Raw genomic sequence first — 14,494 nt, 5'->3', positions numbered from 1 at the left:
CGACAAATCTCGAACCAACCAAGCGGCTTTGAATTATGCCACACACGACGGTTTCACTGTGAGGCTTCAAGAATACTTTATCATCATTCCGTCGAGAGTGTATTATGAATGATTTAAACTTGGAAACTACGTGCCGCAGAGAAAACGATCAATTTAAGGTTTTTGGCGCTTACACAGTATGTCTTTTAAATAATGAGATTTTTTATAAGTATTCAATTCAGCTACATTAGTCAGTAATAAATTGTAGATCTCATTTCATGTTTTACCAATTTTAATGCAAAATTATTGGCTCTTGTTTCGTTTATTTACTTTTGTAACATGGATTCGAAACCTGCTCACACATATAAACGCGCATATCTTTTTAATCTCCGATCCGATATCCGAACGATAAAAACAAACATCAACCGTAGGAAGACCGTCTGAAGGCAAGCAAGGAGTTGCAGCCGAAGGAAGTTGCATCTTTCGGCCACCGAAAAAACCGTGGCCAACGCGTCGCGACCAAACGCACGTGCTACGAAGCAATAGAAAACATGCGATAAACAGCTGTTTTTCGCCGAGGGGTTTTCCCGGCATTTAAATTACGAAAGAGACACCAAGAAAGACAGAGACAGTGCGCTGTACACACGTGTGCGAGAAAGAGACGATCGATTCCAGCATAAAATGAGCAACTTCGCGTTCGAGAAGTGAGTGTCCCGAAGCATTAACACATGGTTCAATAAGTCCCGAGACTAGCGTAGAGATGGCGCTAATAATGCCATTTATATACCAAGGTTCGGAAGTACCAACCTTCAGATAAGAAGTGTCAAAATTTGATGTAATTCGAAACACAACCAAGAAAGCTATAGCTACCTTTGCAATTCTGAAAAAATGGTCCAAAAACACTGTTCAAGCTCAGCAATGGCTTGAAAAACGATATCCGGAATCTACTCCGTCGAAACCAACCATTTGTCGGTGGTATGCTGACTTCAAACGCGGTCGTGCTGATACGGAAATGATGCGGAACGTTTGCGTCGGCCAAATGAGGCAGTAACTCCCGAAAACACCAAGCAAGTATTGAAAATCGTGATGGGAGACCGCAAAATGAAAGTGCACGAGATAGCTAAGATGGTGAACATATCAACTGGCAGTGCATTTACTATTTTGCACCAAAAATTGATTATGAAAAAGGTTTTTTGTCAAATGGATGCCGCGTTTGCTCACAATGGAACAAAAGCCACCATGGCACAATTCAATCAAAATGATAACCAAATTCAACGAATTAGGCTACCAACTGCTTCCTCATCCTCCGTTCTCGCCGGATCTGGCCCCCAGCGACTACTGGCTCTTTGCGGATCTCAAAAAGATGCTCCAGGGACAAAAGATTTTGGGCTCGAATGAGGAAGTGATCGCTGCTACTGAGGCTCATTTTGAGTCAAAAGACAAATCGTTCTACAAACATGGCATTGAAAAGTTAGAGAAGCGTTGGAATGATTGTATTACACTTGAAGAAGATTATGTTGATGAATAATAAAAGGGACTCGGGACTTATTGAACGATGTGTTATGCTGTGAGTGGCGTTCGGTTATTGTGAGTGGCCAGAATCACCGCACGCGCGTGTTCGTCCGGCATAAATTGTGTCCAGAGAAATCATTCGCGATTCGCCTTCGGAAAAAGCAAGTATCTCCGCGCGGAGTTTGTAGTGCGTGCGTGTTTTCGTGTCCCTCGTGCTCGGGCTTCTCTGGCGGTCAGTTTGTTTATGCAATCGCAGCCAACGGTTCCAGTGTGCGATGTTTGAAACAGTGCGAATGTGACACACACAAGAATGAGAGCGGAGAAAAAACAACCGAGTATCATTAATCGAGTCGAGTCAATTTTGCCGTTAATTGCAGCCAACACGCGAAGGAGCATTGTGCGGGGCAGATTAAATTGAATGAATAATTAAAGAGATTGGCGATCGTGTGGACCACAGCCTCCTTCCCGGCGAGATAATTATCCGCGGCCCGCCGCCCTTCTACGATCGCTAGGTCGTGATCACGTTTTTTGCTTGAAACCGCGTGTTAACGTGTTCGTAGTGGGAAAAATCCGTACGAAAGTGGTCGATATCTTGTGGCGTTGGAAAGACAAGTGAAACACCGCATTGGAACACGTTTGATTGCACAGCAAACAGCACAGCTTTGATAAGAAAAGCCCAACCCTCAAACGGAGCAGATTCAAGCGGATGCGGTACGGGCGCGAAGATTGCCAAATGCTCCAGCCATTTACTTTCTGGTAGTTTCGGCTCCTGCACTGGGCTATTAGATTCCGTATTCCATTTGTTTTCATAACAAGTACGTTAAGGCTTGTTGTAGCACGTTTTGTAACTCCAAAGCGCCGCGCCGGTCAGTATAGTGAAGCAGGTTCAAATTCAATTTGTTCGGGGGCTGAGGGAGCGAGTAATCGGAACGGAAAAGTCGACAAAGTGGGAGTGAAGAAAAAGCGGGCTCCGTAAAGGATAGAACTTTTGCTCGCAATCGTGCTCTGGTCCTATTAATTATTCAAATTTTTGCCCGCCACGCCGCGCAGAGTGTGCGCCACACGCACGGAGCAAGTTTCTAATCCCGAATGTAAAGTGTGTGAAGAAGCTGCAAAACGCAGTGTAGGCGACCGGCGGAAAATGGGGGATTAAAAAAAGAAATAATACGCTCCCCAACTCCACGAAAATGTAAATTCTTACGCCATGATCGGAAAAGTAAGCGGTTTTTCCCCATTTTCAGGGTGTGAATTTGTGTGATTTCGAAGTGCGTGGTTTTTAGCGGTGCTGTTTGTGAGTTGGAAGCAAATCGAAGAAGCGGCGCGTCTGTTGGGCAGAAGTTGGCGCAATAGTAGAGAGTGTCGTCATCGCAGAAGAGTGTGCGTTGCGCCGGCCTACTTGGCGGAAACGGTTCAATCCTAGAAGCCATCCGCTCCACAGGAAGCTTCCATTTCCTCAACGGCCTACGGCGGGAAAAAGACGTTGAGTGGTTTGCACTCGATAAATCATCGCCGTTCTACTTCTTCGCTTCGCTGACGGACGGCGCGGTATCAACATGAGCTACATCAACGCACTATCGATATTAACTGGTAAGTCCCGCTGTGTTCGATGGATCGGAAGATTCGTACCCCATTGATTAATTATAGATGACAGAACGCAAATTGAGACAACCGGTCCAGCGATCTAGGTTTGATTGCTTCAACCGGCCGATGACCAACTCCTTCCGCACACGCTTCGCTTCGCGGCCATTGTCCGCCTTGAGTATCATGTTAAATTATTCGTAACATTATAAATGAGTCGGATTATTTCGATACATCATTCCCCATTCTGCTGGCGCTTGCTTCGATCGGTTGATTGATTGAATGTTTGCCGGTGCCTGCTTTGTTTTTTTCTGGTCAACGCCAGCAGCAACACACTTTCTCAATCGTTTTGCCAAATAATCGAATGAAAATTAATCTGGTTAAGACCGCATGACTTCGACGATCGACTCCGTCCGGCTTACATATTTGAGCAGGACAAATCGCGCCCGTTTATGTGTGCGCCCATTGTTCGTTGTCCCTTCTGCAAGCTTGTTTGCATTTCGCAGCTTTTGGTTTGCTTTTCGGTACGGCGGTGGGGCTGTATTTGTTTTGTGGCAGTGGCCGAATATTGCGCCCATCTGTTGGTTGTGTCCGCCGTGTTGCTGCGCCTCTTGTGTCAATACATACTGCGTGCGATTTGAGTCGGCCTCTCAGGACCCCAATGCTGCGTGGCCGGTTTCTTGCCTCGCGTTCCTGCGTTCATTACCGGCATTTTGAGGAAGATATTGCCACGATAAGCGATGCTTTTTTTTGGCGATGCGACGAACGACAAACAGGAAACGGCGAAAACAAGTTCTATGATGGGTGCCAGCCAGAGTGAAGTGGCCAGACTCGTTTCTGGCCCGAGCTGTGCGACCCCTGCTACGTTTTTTTTAACGGAGGCCTGTGTCTGGCGGTCCTTAGCTAGCGTCGACTTGCTTATCTTGGCGCTAGAAGACGGTCGACCACTTGCGGTGCGAGGTGGGCCGTAAAGAATGTTGAAGTTTCCATTTTTTAACAACTACTCCATTAGCCTCCATCGGTTGCCGCACCTTTGGCATGATGATGGGGGCCTCAGTTCTCATGCCGATGCGTTGTTCTGTTCTAACAGGTTCAATGGTTTCCTCAGAGCCAGACCTCGAGGAGGGCTGAAGGTTAAGGGTCCCCAGCGAAGAGGAATCGCGTTGTGTTGGCGGTATTGATTAACATGCGTCGATTATCATCTCAATCAACAAATTAGGACGATTGATGAGCTATCATTAATATCGTCGCTTCCAATTCTGCTTTCGTGCGTGATCCTAATCAGCGTCTCCGAAAGGGCGTAGCGTCAATGTCATAATCAAAGGCAAAGGCTATCAAAACCTGTGACTGTGGCCTGATCGCTGATCGGCTTCGGGGGCCTGAATAATAACGGCCCGGAGGTTTCGAGGTGCTCTAACGAACCGTGCTGCAGAGTCGTAAAAAAATGAGCACACAGTCACCAGTCACGGAAAGCCCTTGACACAAACGGGCAAAAGCCCGTTCGTTTGTGTGCCCGAAAAGGAAAGGCGAACCCTCTGTCCGGGAGGGCGGGCTGCGGACGTCCCTTGGACCGGAAATAAAAATACGGACCTACGGAGGAGGAGGGATTAGAAAAGGATACCCGGCTACCGGCGTGTTATGGTCGGTGATTTCGGCTTTTACCGAAACCCGGCGAAGGATGATATCTTGCTGTGCGGCGCAAGCGGCAGGGAGGGACGGGGTTCAGGGACAACAGTGTCTTTGAAGGAGCAGTAATATGTTCGCCTGGTTCCTGGCCGATGTCGTGGCGCTCTAGGGTGCGAAAGCTGAACTAAGCTAAAAAGCTAAAGCGTCCCCTGCGCCCTGCGGGAGATGGCGGCCACTGCGGGGTTTATCCCGAATCTTGTTTGATAGTTGGTCAAAGAAAAACAAAGTGAACCCAAATTAATGGTTTCCAGAATGGTAGCTACCCTTCGCTCGGTTCGGGCAAAGTGGCCACTCCGGGCCGGGGGTGTCGTTGCCGCAGAGAGAGAGAGAGAGCGAAAGAGCTGCACCGTAGTGCGGACGAAGAAAGTTCTTGCCACGTTCGGTGTTTTGGGTCCGATGCGATAATGAGATAATCAATGGAGATGATCTTTAATTAGGGTTCGTTATTCGTTCGCAGCGTCCGTAGCACAATCTTATAACGGAGGCCCGCTACTACAGTGCCTAGGAACCCGAAAAACGGCTGTCTTGTTCGATTTGTAGAAAGCGCTGGCCGTCGTCGTCGTGCTGTCGGTTAGAATAATTACAATTTAGCAACGATTTTTTCCGATTGTGGTCTGTTGAAGTTGGAAAAGTTTCAGTAATTTTAATACTTACACTGACGTTGGCTGTGACAGCGAAATGTCAATCATAGAAGGCGATGATTGAACCCGATTGTTAGGCGTCGAAAAATGACAGTTATTGAAGCACATTAGAAAACGTAGTAGGCTCTGTTACAAATTACTCACGTCTGTTAATATCCTTCTTATCAGCTCGTAAACAGGGTTTCCAATACTTTATTATCGTTTTTTTCTTAAAAATCTCATCACACACAAATGTGTCACGGCTCGATCGGATCTTAACTTCAAAGGTATTTATGTTTGCCAAACAGAAAAGGATTGACGTCAGGGCTATCGATAGCACGACTGATTGATAATAAATGTGTCACTTTTCGGCAGTTAACGATGATCGATCACTCGATCGCACATGTTGCGGGTCGTACGTACGAGTTGCGATAGGCGTTCCGTAAGATTAGCTGGAGCAAGATAGCAAAGGCATCAAACGTATCCCCCGAGGGGGGGTCTTCCGCCTATTAGTAGGATAAGAATGTTTACAAAGGTAGGCAGTCACGCGATCGTGGTTTCGTGGTGGCCTCGGTCACATTTTGGCGCCGCCTCCCCCAGGCGACGACCAGAGCCCACATCAGAAATTCCGTTCCAATGTCCACGTTTAGCAGTATGTTCGCCCTGGGTCTGTGCCGGGGAATAGAACGGCTTAATCCCTCGGTAATAAACTCGTCAAATAGATCAACAGATAAAAACGGGGATATAGTTTCGAGCGGGACCAGAGCGGCGGTTGTTGATGGTAATCGCATGGCCACACTCCGGGGATTGGTCAGCCCGGGTAACGGGCAACAATTCGGAAAGCTCTCGTCCCAGCGGTTAGGTGTGTTACTGTTTTGGGGTTGTGCCGTTCCGGGGCCCAGTCCCAGGGGTAATAAAATTAATTCCCTTTCTACGATAAATCTGTTTAAAGCCCTTCCGAGGCCCACGGGAGGTCTGGGAGCGTGCGTGAGACGGGAAGTTGGTTGTTTGTCTGGTTTTATATTTTAACTCGCGGGTGCACGGTAGCGGCGCAACGGCGGTGATGGCACAGGGCGGATGTCATCGACGAAGCCAGAGACCACGCCGATTCGGACCCGAGGGGGCTTCGGGTGGCGAACATCTGCACGCCGCAGTGCGCTCGCAGCATACGCCACACGCGAGGCATTAAAACGGGATCATTCCCGCGGTCAGAAGTTGCCTACGCTTTGACTTTCATTTGATAACCCGTCCATTTTTTGTTCCTTCAGCAGCGCATTTTTCCTGTCTCTGTTCTGTTTGTTTGGGCTCCAGTTTTTGTGGAACTGAGTCACCGGACAGTTAAACGAGCAACAAACGAACGGTTGGTTGCATTAAAAATGATGTATTATACGGGGCAGGATCCCTCGTTTTGATGATATTTTCATTTCAAGACCCGAAGCAATAATTACTATTTTTTTGCGAAGCTCAGCCGCCAGACTTTTTTGTGCCATTGAATTCCAAAAATGACCTTTCGGCTGTTTCGCCAAAGGTCGTAGGCCATTTATTTGGTAGTGATTTTCCACATAATACCCTCAGCCGATGCATTACACCGCGAGACGCGTCATGAACAATTTATTGATCGGAACAATGATAATGCCCCGCCATTGGGTCCACCAGCGAATTTATTGTACTTTGTTTTATCGTGACGCTCGCGCGGAAGGATGTTTTATTTTCGTCCCTGGCAGCCAACAACATATCTTCCGTCGCATCTTTTGCTCCTCGTTCGCGAAAGTAAATACACGCTACGGCAAAGCGTCATGTTTGTACAGGCCTCATCAGTGTACCCCGAAAGCAGGGCGCCATGCAACAGGATTAAGTGAGATTGTGAGGCTCACGCCAGATAGAGAGAAAGAGAGACACGGTCCAAACGGGCGACCGACAAAACAATAATAATAATTCAGTGCCCGTCGATTTATGGGGCTATTTAAAATTAAATATTGCTCGCATTTCGATGGCAGTATTTTGTAACGGACCGCACTCGAGCCGGTCGGTCGAAGTAGATCGTTCCGGTCGATCAGTATGGATGATCGACATGAAGAGATATCGTTGCGACTTGATCGCTCACTCTTTCCTTCGCGAAAATAGTACCTCAAGCGCAGAGATTGATGCATCAAGTGTAGTCTCTTGCCGGTGCCGTCGTGGTTCAATTATGCCACCTGCCGGGCGGTGCGGTGCGTCATGTCGATTGGTGGGATTGAAATTTTGATGAAACACACAACGCGCATCAGACATTGCCGAGTCCCGAGCCCCAATTTATTCATGTTGACGCGCGCCGGGGGACCCTGGCGCTGGTTCCTTGAGTAATTCACCTTCCATCAGGCCGCCGGAAAATGGCCCCCGTGAGTGACGGATCGTTTGATGCACGCGGAGTGTGATTAAAAAGTAGAACCGCGACTAGAAAATCAAATTAAAATCAATCACGCTGAAACGGAACCGCAAAAGTCGCGTGTACGCGACTCGGAAATAAGATCGGCCCCTCCCGGTTATCGGTTTCGGGCGCCGCCGAGATAGCGAGAGAAATGGCAAATAAATAATAAAGCGCGCCGAAGGACCGTCGTTCCGTTTTGGGGCCAAAAAACAATACCCACTTCGTTTGGCCACAAAATGTTTCACCAAATGATGAGATGAGGTGGTTGGCGGCGGCCCGAGGTGATTGTTGACTTTTGGGGCTCCGCGACCGGGGCCCGTTCATTAATCTTGTTTTATGAGTGGAGCCCCACCCGAGCCCCAGCCCCAGCATCTCGGTGAGGGAACTTTTTCGATCGATTCGGTTCGGAATTCGGTTCGATTGTAAATTCAATTTAAAAGTTTCTATCCCGATGGCATCCTCTCGGGCTGGCCGTGCCGCGCCGTTTCTATTGTTTATTCGTAGTCGCAGTTCTCTTTTGATTTGTTGCCGAAAAAGTCGAAGGAAAGGAAGTTGAATGTTAACTTTTATTCTCCTATTCCTGGTGTTTCCTGCCAGTCCTGCCTGCCGTTCATCATTATGGCGGACGGGGAGCGTTTGTTTTCGCGTTCTGCTGGCCATCGCGGGATGCCAATTAGGGAGCTTTATCCATGTCAACGTGGAACGACATAATCGTGTTTCAGTTCGGGGCCACCAATCTTTCGGTCCCATCTTCTAACGGTCCTGTTTTAATCCTTTTTTCAGATCGATCGAAAAATCAAAAACGATGCTGCGGTGGTGGCTAACGAGGCTGAATTTACATCGTTCGCATCCGATCGACGATCGAGCGTTATCATTTGTGAAGTTATGAGCTGCGAGACTTCGCGGCCCGTCGGGTTGTTGTTGGTGTTATGAATTGTAAAGCGTTCGACTGTCAATTAGACTTTTGGCAGGTGTCTGACGTGAGTTCATTAATTAGAGCCAATTAGGGCCGTGGGCGACACATAATTGAATCATTAGTGCAGAACTGTGTTCTGCGTGGTGTCACTCAGCAGATGGTTAACCCTTTCCATCTGCGCTCCGCACGTGTGGCGAGCTCTCGGGATCCACCGGCCGGAACCAGAGATTATTGCAGTTGCACAGTAATGTAATTACTCCGGGCGCGCCATTCATGGGCGCCGTGGGGATGATTGTTGCGAAAATTTTACGACTTCTACCTTGTTTGCGCTGCGCCGGCTGATGAAACACGCGGGTGGCAAGAAGACTTGCAGACAGCGGACGTTTTATTCAAAAGGATAACGAGAGACACGTGATGTCACGGTCCAGGGATACCGCAGCAGCGCATAATGAAACGGACCGAAATGACGCACGACAAACGCTACGGTGCCACGGTATTTGGCAAAAGAGGGAGGATGAAAATGAACAATGCGGTGCCCTTTTTGTGTACCTGACTCGCAGCATAACTCTAGTGCCTTACAAACTACCTTTAATTTTAAGTATCTCCAGTACCTTTGTGTGGTGAAAAGGGGTCCTTCTATTTCAGACGCATGTTATGTACAGCATAAAAAAGTGTTACAAAAATTCAGACATGTCAATTGTGACAGATTGCCAACAGCCAAGTTGAATCATAGTAATCTAGCAATCGCTAATGAGAGTGAGACACCAGCTTCGAAGGTGAGACGGCTCCCCATTCACTATCTCACTATGGAGACGGTGTTTTTCGAAAAGTAATAACTCGTCCCATGGGCATATGGCCCCATTATTGATCCGCTGAATAAATGTTTGTTTGACTTTTCAATTGAAACGCACCGATGAAACATAATTTCCGTCGCCACGTGACTTTTATCGCTGCCCGTAACAGCAGCCATTGTTCGAAGCGATTATCGGGGGGGGAAAGAATTTTGGTATTATGCTGGAATTTAATCGAGCATAAGAGTTAATCAAACGGCAATCGATTAATCAACTCCATTAGGGCACCTGGGTTTGTTTATAACTGTTTTTCGGGCCCCGGACCTTTTGTGTGTCCCCCCGGGTGGGGCAGGTTTCTGTGAGTTGAGCACGGAGCAGCAGCAGTAGATCCGTGATAATATATGTATTTCGCTTCGATAAGTCCCCCGGTGGTCAGTGTCCCGGGGAAAACGGGACAGCGGAGCAAAGGTGAAGCTTTAAATAATCCTTTGATTCGATTCGAATATCAAATGTCGAGCAGGGACCCCCGGCGGCATATCAGATCATGAAAGCGATACTCCTCCATGGTGCCGTGAATTCTTGGCCCGGGTCCATTCCACCGCAGCCTCCCCCGGGGGGTGACGATGCATAAATAATTCCTCTCGTTCCTACACACGTTCGGAATCGGACTACGGGATGCGAAAGTTGCCATTCGAGCAGGCAAGAGAGAGACTGAGACCCATACATGCGCTTACCAATGCATTATAGATTAGAAAGTAATCAATTTGTGGCCAACTCCGGCGAGGCGTGGATAAGCAGTGCCCTTAGTAGTAGTGTCGTGGAGGTCGAGAACCGATCGAGAACCTAGCAGTCTAGACGCTCAGCGCAAGGATGCAACTTCGGAGACATCGGCGGCCGATGTGTGGTTATAAATTTATGAGTTGTTTTTGAGTAGTGTTCGACTGCGGCTCCTCGGAAATTCCTGCCCTACGCCACAGGTCGATAACGGCGCACGGTGGCACTGGGCGGCCCCAGGACTATTGATAAACTTTCGCTCCCACATCCCCACAGCATCAGCAGCAGACGACGGATATCCGTCGCAAGTTTATTGTTTTCTTTCCCGCCGGCTGCCGGCGGGTTGACCCCCCCCGTCCGGCTTCGGTGTGTGTAACAAGTGAGTGAGAATTTTGAAGTGGTTAGTAAATATTGATTCGGAATGGCTTTAAGAGGGTGGCGGTCCCAAATAGGGCTACGGCGATATCACAATTTGTTCTGTGGGAAGTTCAAGAACCGAGCATGAACCCGGAACCCGGACCCGCTCCAGCATGATTGGCATAAGCAGCCCCCGGCCAACTAATAAAGCTCGCCTGCGGCAAGTGGCAAGTGTTGCGTAAAGTCCCACGTTCGACAGCGCACGGTCGAAGTGATGATTTACCGCGGCGAATCCGTTTTTACGACCTCCGGCTCCGATCAACCAAAACCGGACGGGGTGCGATGCAGCAACGGGTGGTCGACAAGACACGGCGCAGGATCTGTGGGGTCATTAATAACGGATTTTAAGCGCGCGGAACATCGGCGAAGGTCACAATGAATTTATAATGCGAAGCGATGATTTGAAATAAAATTGCCTATTGCGAATAGCTTTTGGCCAACAACACATAAAAAACTCGTTCAACCTTCTTAATGAACGACCCGGCGCAGGTTGTTGTCGTCCGCTGCGCGTGACTACGCATTAGCATAACAAATGGACAAACCCCTCTACACGCTATCGGCCAGCGGCTGGTGACCGATGACCGTCCGGAGGAATAGATGTGTTCCGGTTTTAAGTTCGTTTCGGTCTCAGATGAGCCTTCCCGGCCCGATAGCCACGCCACGGCAGCCCGTCAAAGTCCAGTGGTCAGCTCGGAATCTTCCCGGCAGGAATCGCAAAAAGAAGAAATTTGCATATCGAAACTCTCGTAAGCGAGCAACATGACGATTTTTGGCACCACATTTCGTCGCCAGCAGCAGCATAACGGCATAACGGCCAACTAAAACCGGAATGCAAATGAAAAATCAATACCGGACCTTTCTTCGGCAAAGATTTCAACATCCCCGTCCTGCATCGCATTCCGGGTCACGCTCTGGACCGCAAAGTGGCACGTTGCACTTTTGCACTTCGGTCTGGCTGGCCGGCCAGTTCGACAGTCGGATTGGCAGGTTGTGGTGTTACCACGGACGGGCGGTAAACCGAGCAATTGTGTGATCGCAAATTTGACTTCTCTTCTCCGGCACCGGCTCCGTGGCCGGCCGCTCCGGTTGGTAGCAGGTTGGTCAGTAAATCGATTACACTCGCTCGTCTCGCGGTGGACGGCGAAAATCAATACCGAGTGGCACCGGGTTCGACGACGGGGACAATATTTTCGCCCGCTTTCGCCCGCCCGGGTTTTATGAATATTAAGCGCGCGTCGCGGCTTTCGGTGATGAGTTTCGCCATTGTCCGGTGGAATAAATGCTAATGACAGGCCAGGACACTCCGGCGACAGACAGACCGACGAGAGGAGAGAGCGATTAGTGACTGCGCGCTCGGTGGAAGTCGCCAACGATACTGCAGCATCCCCCCGGGTAGAATTGGTTCGTTAAAATCACTGTCAATTTATGGACCCCTAATTCCTTCTTGTGTGGGAACGTGGCCCAAAAGGGCGTGCACAGCTAGCTACATTCGGGGAGGGATAAATATTTGAATTCTGATCTGGAAACGTTAGACGGTGCAACAGCAGACGACTTTTAGACAACCTCAATAAGGATCATCAATGGGCCTTAATCCAATCAGTGCCCGATAGCTGACCCTGTGTTAAAATGACGGATTGCTGGAGTGACCCAGCCGTGGGCCAGTAATAGCGTTTCTATTCGTCTGAATGGGAGCGGGACGTCAGTATCAGATGACGGAGCGGATTTTTAAATGTCCGTTCGTGGTGCGGCCGTGTATCGCCGTTTCGCTTCGCATTTATGCTGCCATTCAGCCATTCGGAGCAGCGCGCCAGCGAAAATTGGAACCTTAATTGTACACATTCAGAGCGCCGATCTGGTTGCCAAGATAGTGCTGGTGCTCTCCGGTCATTCGCTAAGTGACGCTTTGCTTTTTGCTTCCTTCAAATCTCTCGAAACGTTTACTTTCACCGACTCGCCCAAACGGTGCTGGGGACTGATCTATCCGGCCTTGGCCAAAAGGTTTCTTTGTCGATGTTTTTTTCCGTCCAAAGTGTTGTTGTGGTGTAACCGAAACTAGTACAGGCAGTGTTCGTTTTGCTCTTTTTATCAGTTGCTCTTTATCAGATTTGCTTGCTTAGCAGATATATTACACAGAGCCATAGAGACGGATTGAATCGCTTTCGCAATCTTCCCTTCAGAAACGACCTCCACAGAGTAGAAACATACAGAAAACAAGACATGTTTATTCCAATAACCTGTTATCGGAATCTGTTGAACGGGAAAAGTTCAAATATTTACGTCACGTCAACACTAAAATGTTTCATTTCATATCTATTTCGTTGAACTTGGATGGGTGTTCTCACTTTTGCGAAGATCTCATCTCATTCTCAGCTGCTCATTGGCATGTTTTCTGTCAACGCCTCCTTCGGTAACCGATGGCTCGTAACGAAGGCATTGAAAATTGCTGCTGTCAAATGAGTAAGTTAGCGATTTGCTACATAATAAAAGCTGCTTATTTGATAATCAACTTAAAATAAGGCATTCCCTACAAAAATAATTGTGCCTTTAAAAAGCTGCTTTTTGCTGTCTGTAAGTGAAATACAGACAGTAACAGACCAGACGCGATATTTCTGGCCGTTCCAGTAGTTGGCAGTAGAGATCTCAATTTAGTGTTTGGCCAAATTTAATTACAGTATCGGCACCATAAACTCCATTCACAATTTCAGCTTCCTTCAGGCTTCCATTTTCGCCTTTATCAAAGAAAAACTGTAAAATGTACCGAATTTTCTGTTTGTTGACTTACATTGTTGACACCCTGCAACTCACAACTGAATGGAACAAACAAAGAACCGCAAAATGAAATTGATCACTAGAGCCATCTAGCGAGAAAAAAATTGATTTATTTTCCCTCAACCTTATACTTTCAACCGTTCAATACGGGTCATTACGAAAGCACGAGGCTCCCGTTGATTGTAGAGTATCATCGACCAGACGTGATTTTGAAGGATGCCGCATTGTCTATTATCCAGCGCAAGGATTGTGGCTAAAATGCGATTGTGCCGTGGGAAAAAGGGATACAATTATTACACGGAAGACCTGGTGGCTGTGGCTGGAGGGTGCCTCAAGCGATTGCTACAATGCGAGAATGAAAAGTCCCTTCGATTGCTGTCCGACCGGCCAGCAGCAGAGGAGGTGCATCCGGAGCATACGTAGGTACGTCAAGCGCATACACATGTTTTCACTTCCGGACACTGATTGGGGACCGTTGTACCATTTCATTCCGGGTGGCTGCACCCAGACACACATGGTCAAGTACGCGAGGTCAGAGATAAGCGAGGTCGGAGCGCTGTGGAGCTCGTGGGAAAAAGGCTTGGAGCCTCACATGGTCCGCCGCCAGCGGGATACATTCGGCATTATGTGCAATTGAGCAGGAAAAATGCTAAAAGTCGAGGCTTCCCGGTCGCCATTGATATGCATTCGTGAGCTCTGCGCGCCCCGCTGCCGCAGATGATTGCCATTCGGTGGTCCGGTGCTTCCGGTGCTGATTGTATGTGTTCCGGATTGGGCGGGCAACTTGGGTGCGGAAGACGGACTTGCCAAAAGTATCATCCACTACACCCGAAAGGATGCCGGTCGGTGGTTGGCTCTCTCGGTATCGGTAAATGAAGAAACAAAAGTTGGAACTTGCGGAAAACGTATGATGAAAATGAAGCTTTGCGCAGTGCCGGCGGTGGCCAGATCCAGGCGCGCGGGTCTGCCACCAGATCCGTGCCTGCTGCTGCTGCTCGTCCGTTCGATTGGAGAGCAATATTATGGGGACCACACCGTTATCCAT

Source organism: Anopheles cruzii, chromosome 3, assembly GCF_943734635.1.
Source record: "Anopheles cruzii chromosome 3, idAnoCruzAS_RS32_06, whole genome shotgun sequence".
Classification (NCBI taxonomy): domain Eukaryota; kingdom Metazoa; phylum Arthropoda; class Insecta; order Diptera; family Culicidae; genus Anopheles; species Anopheles cruzii.
This window is presented reverse-complemented; position numbering follows the sequence as displayed.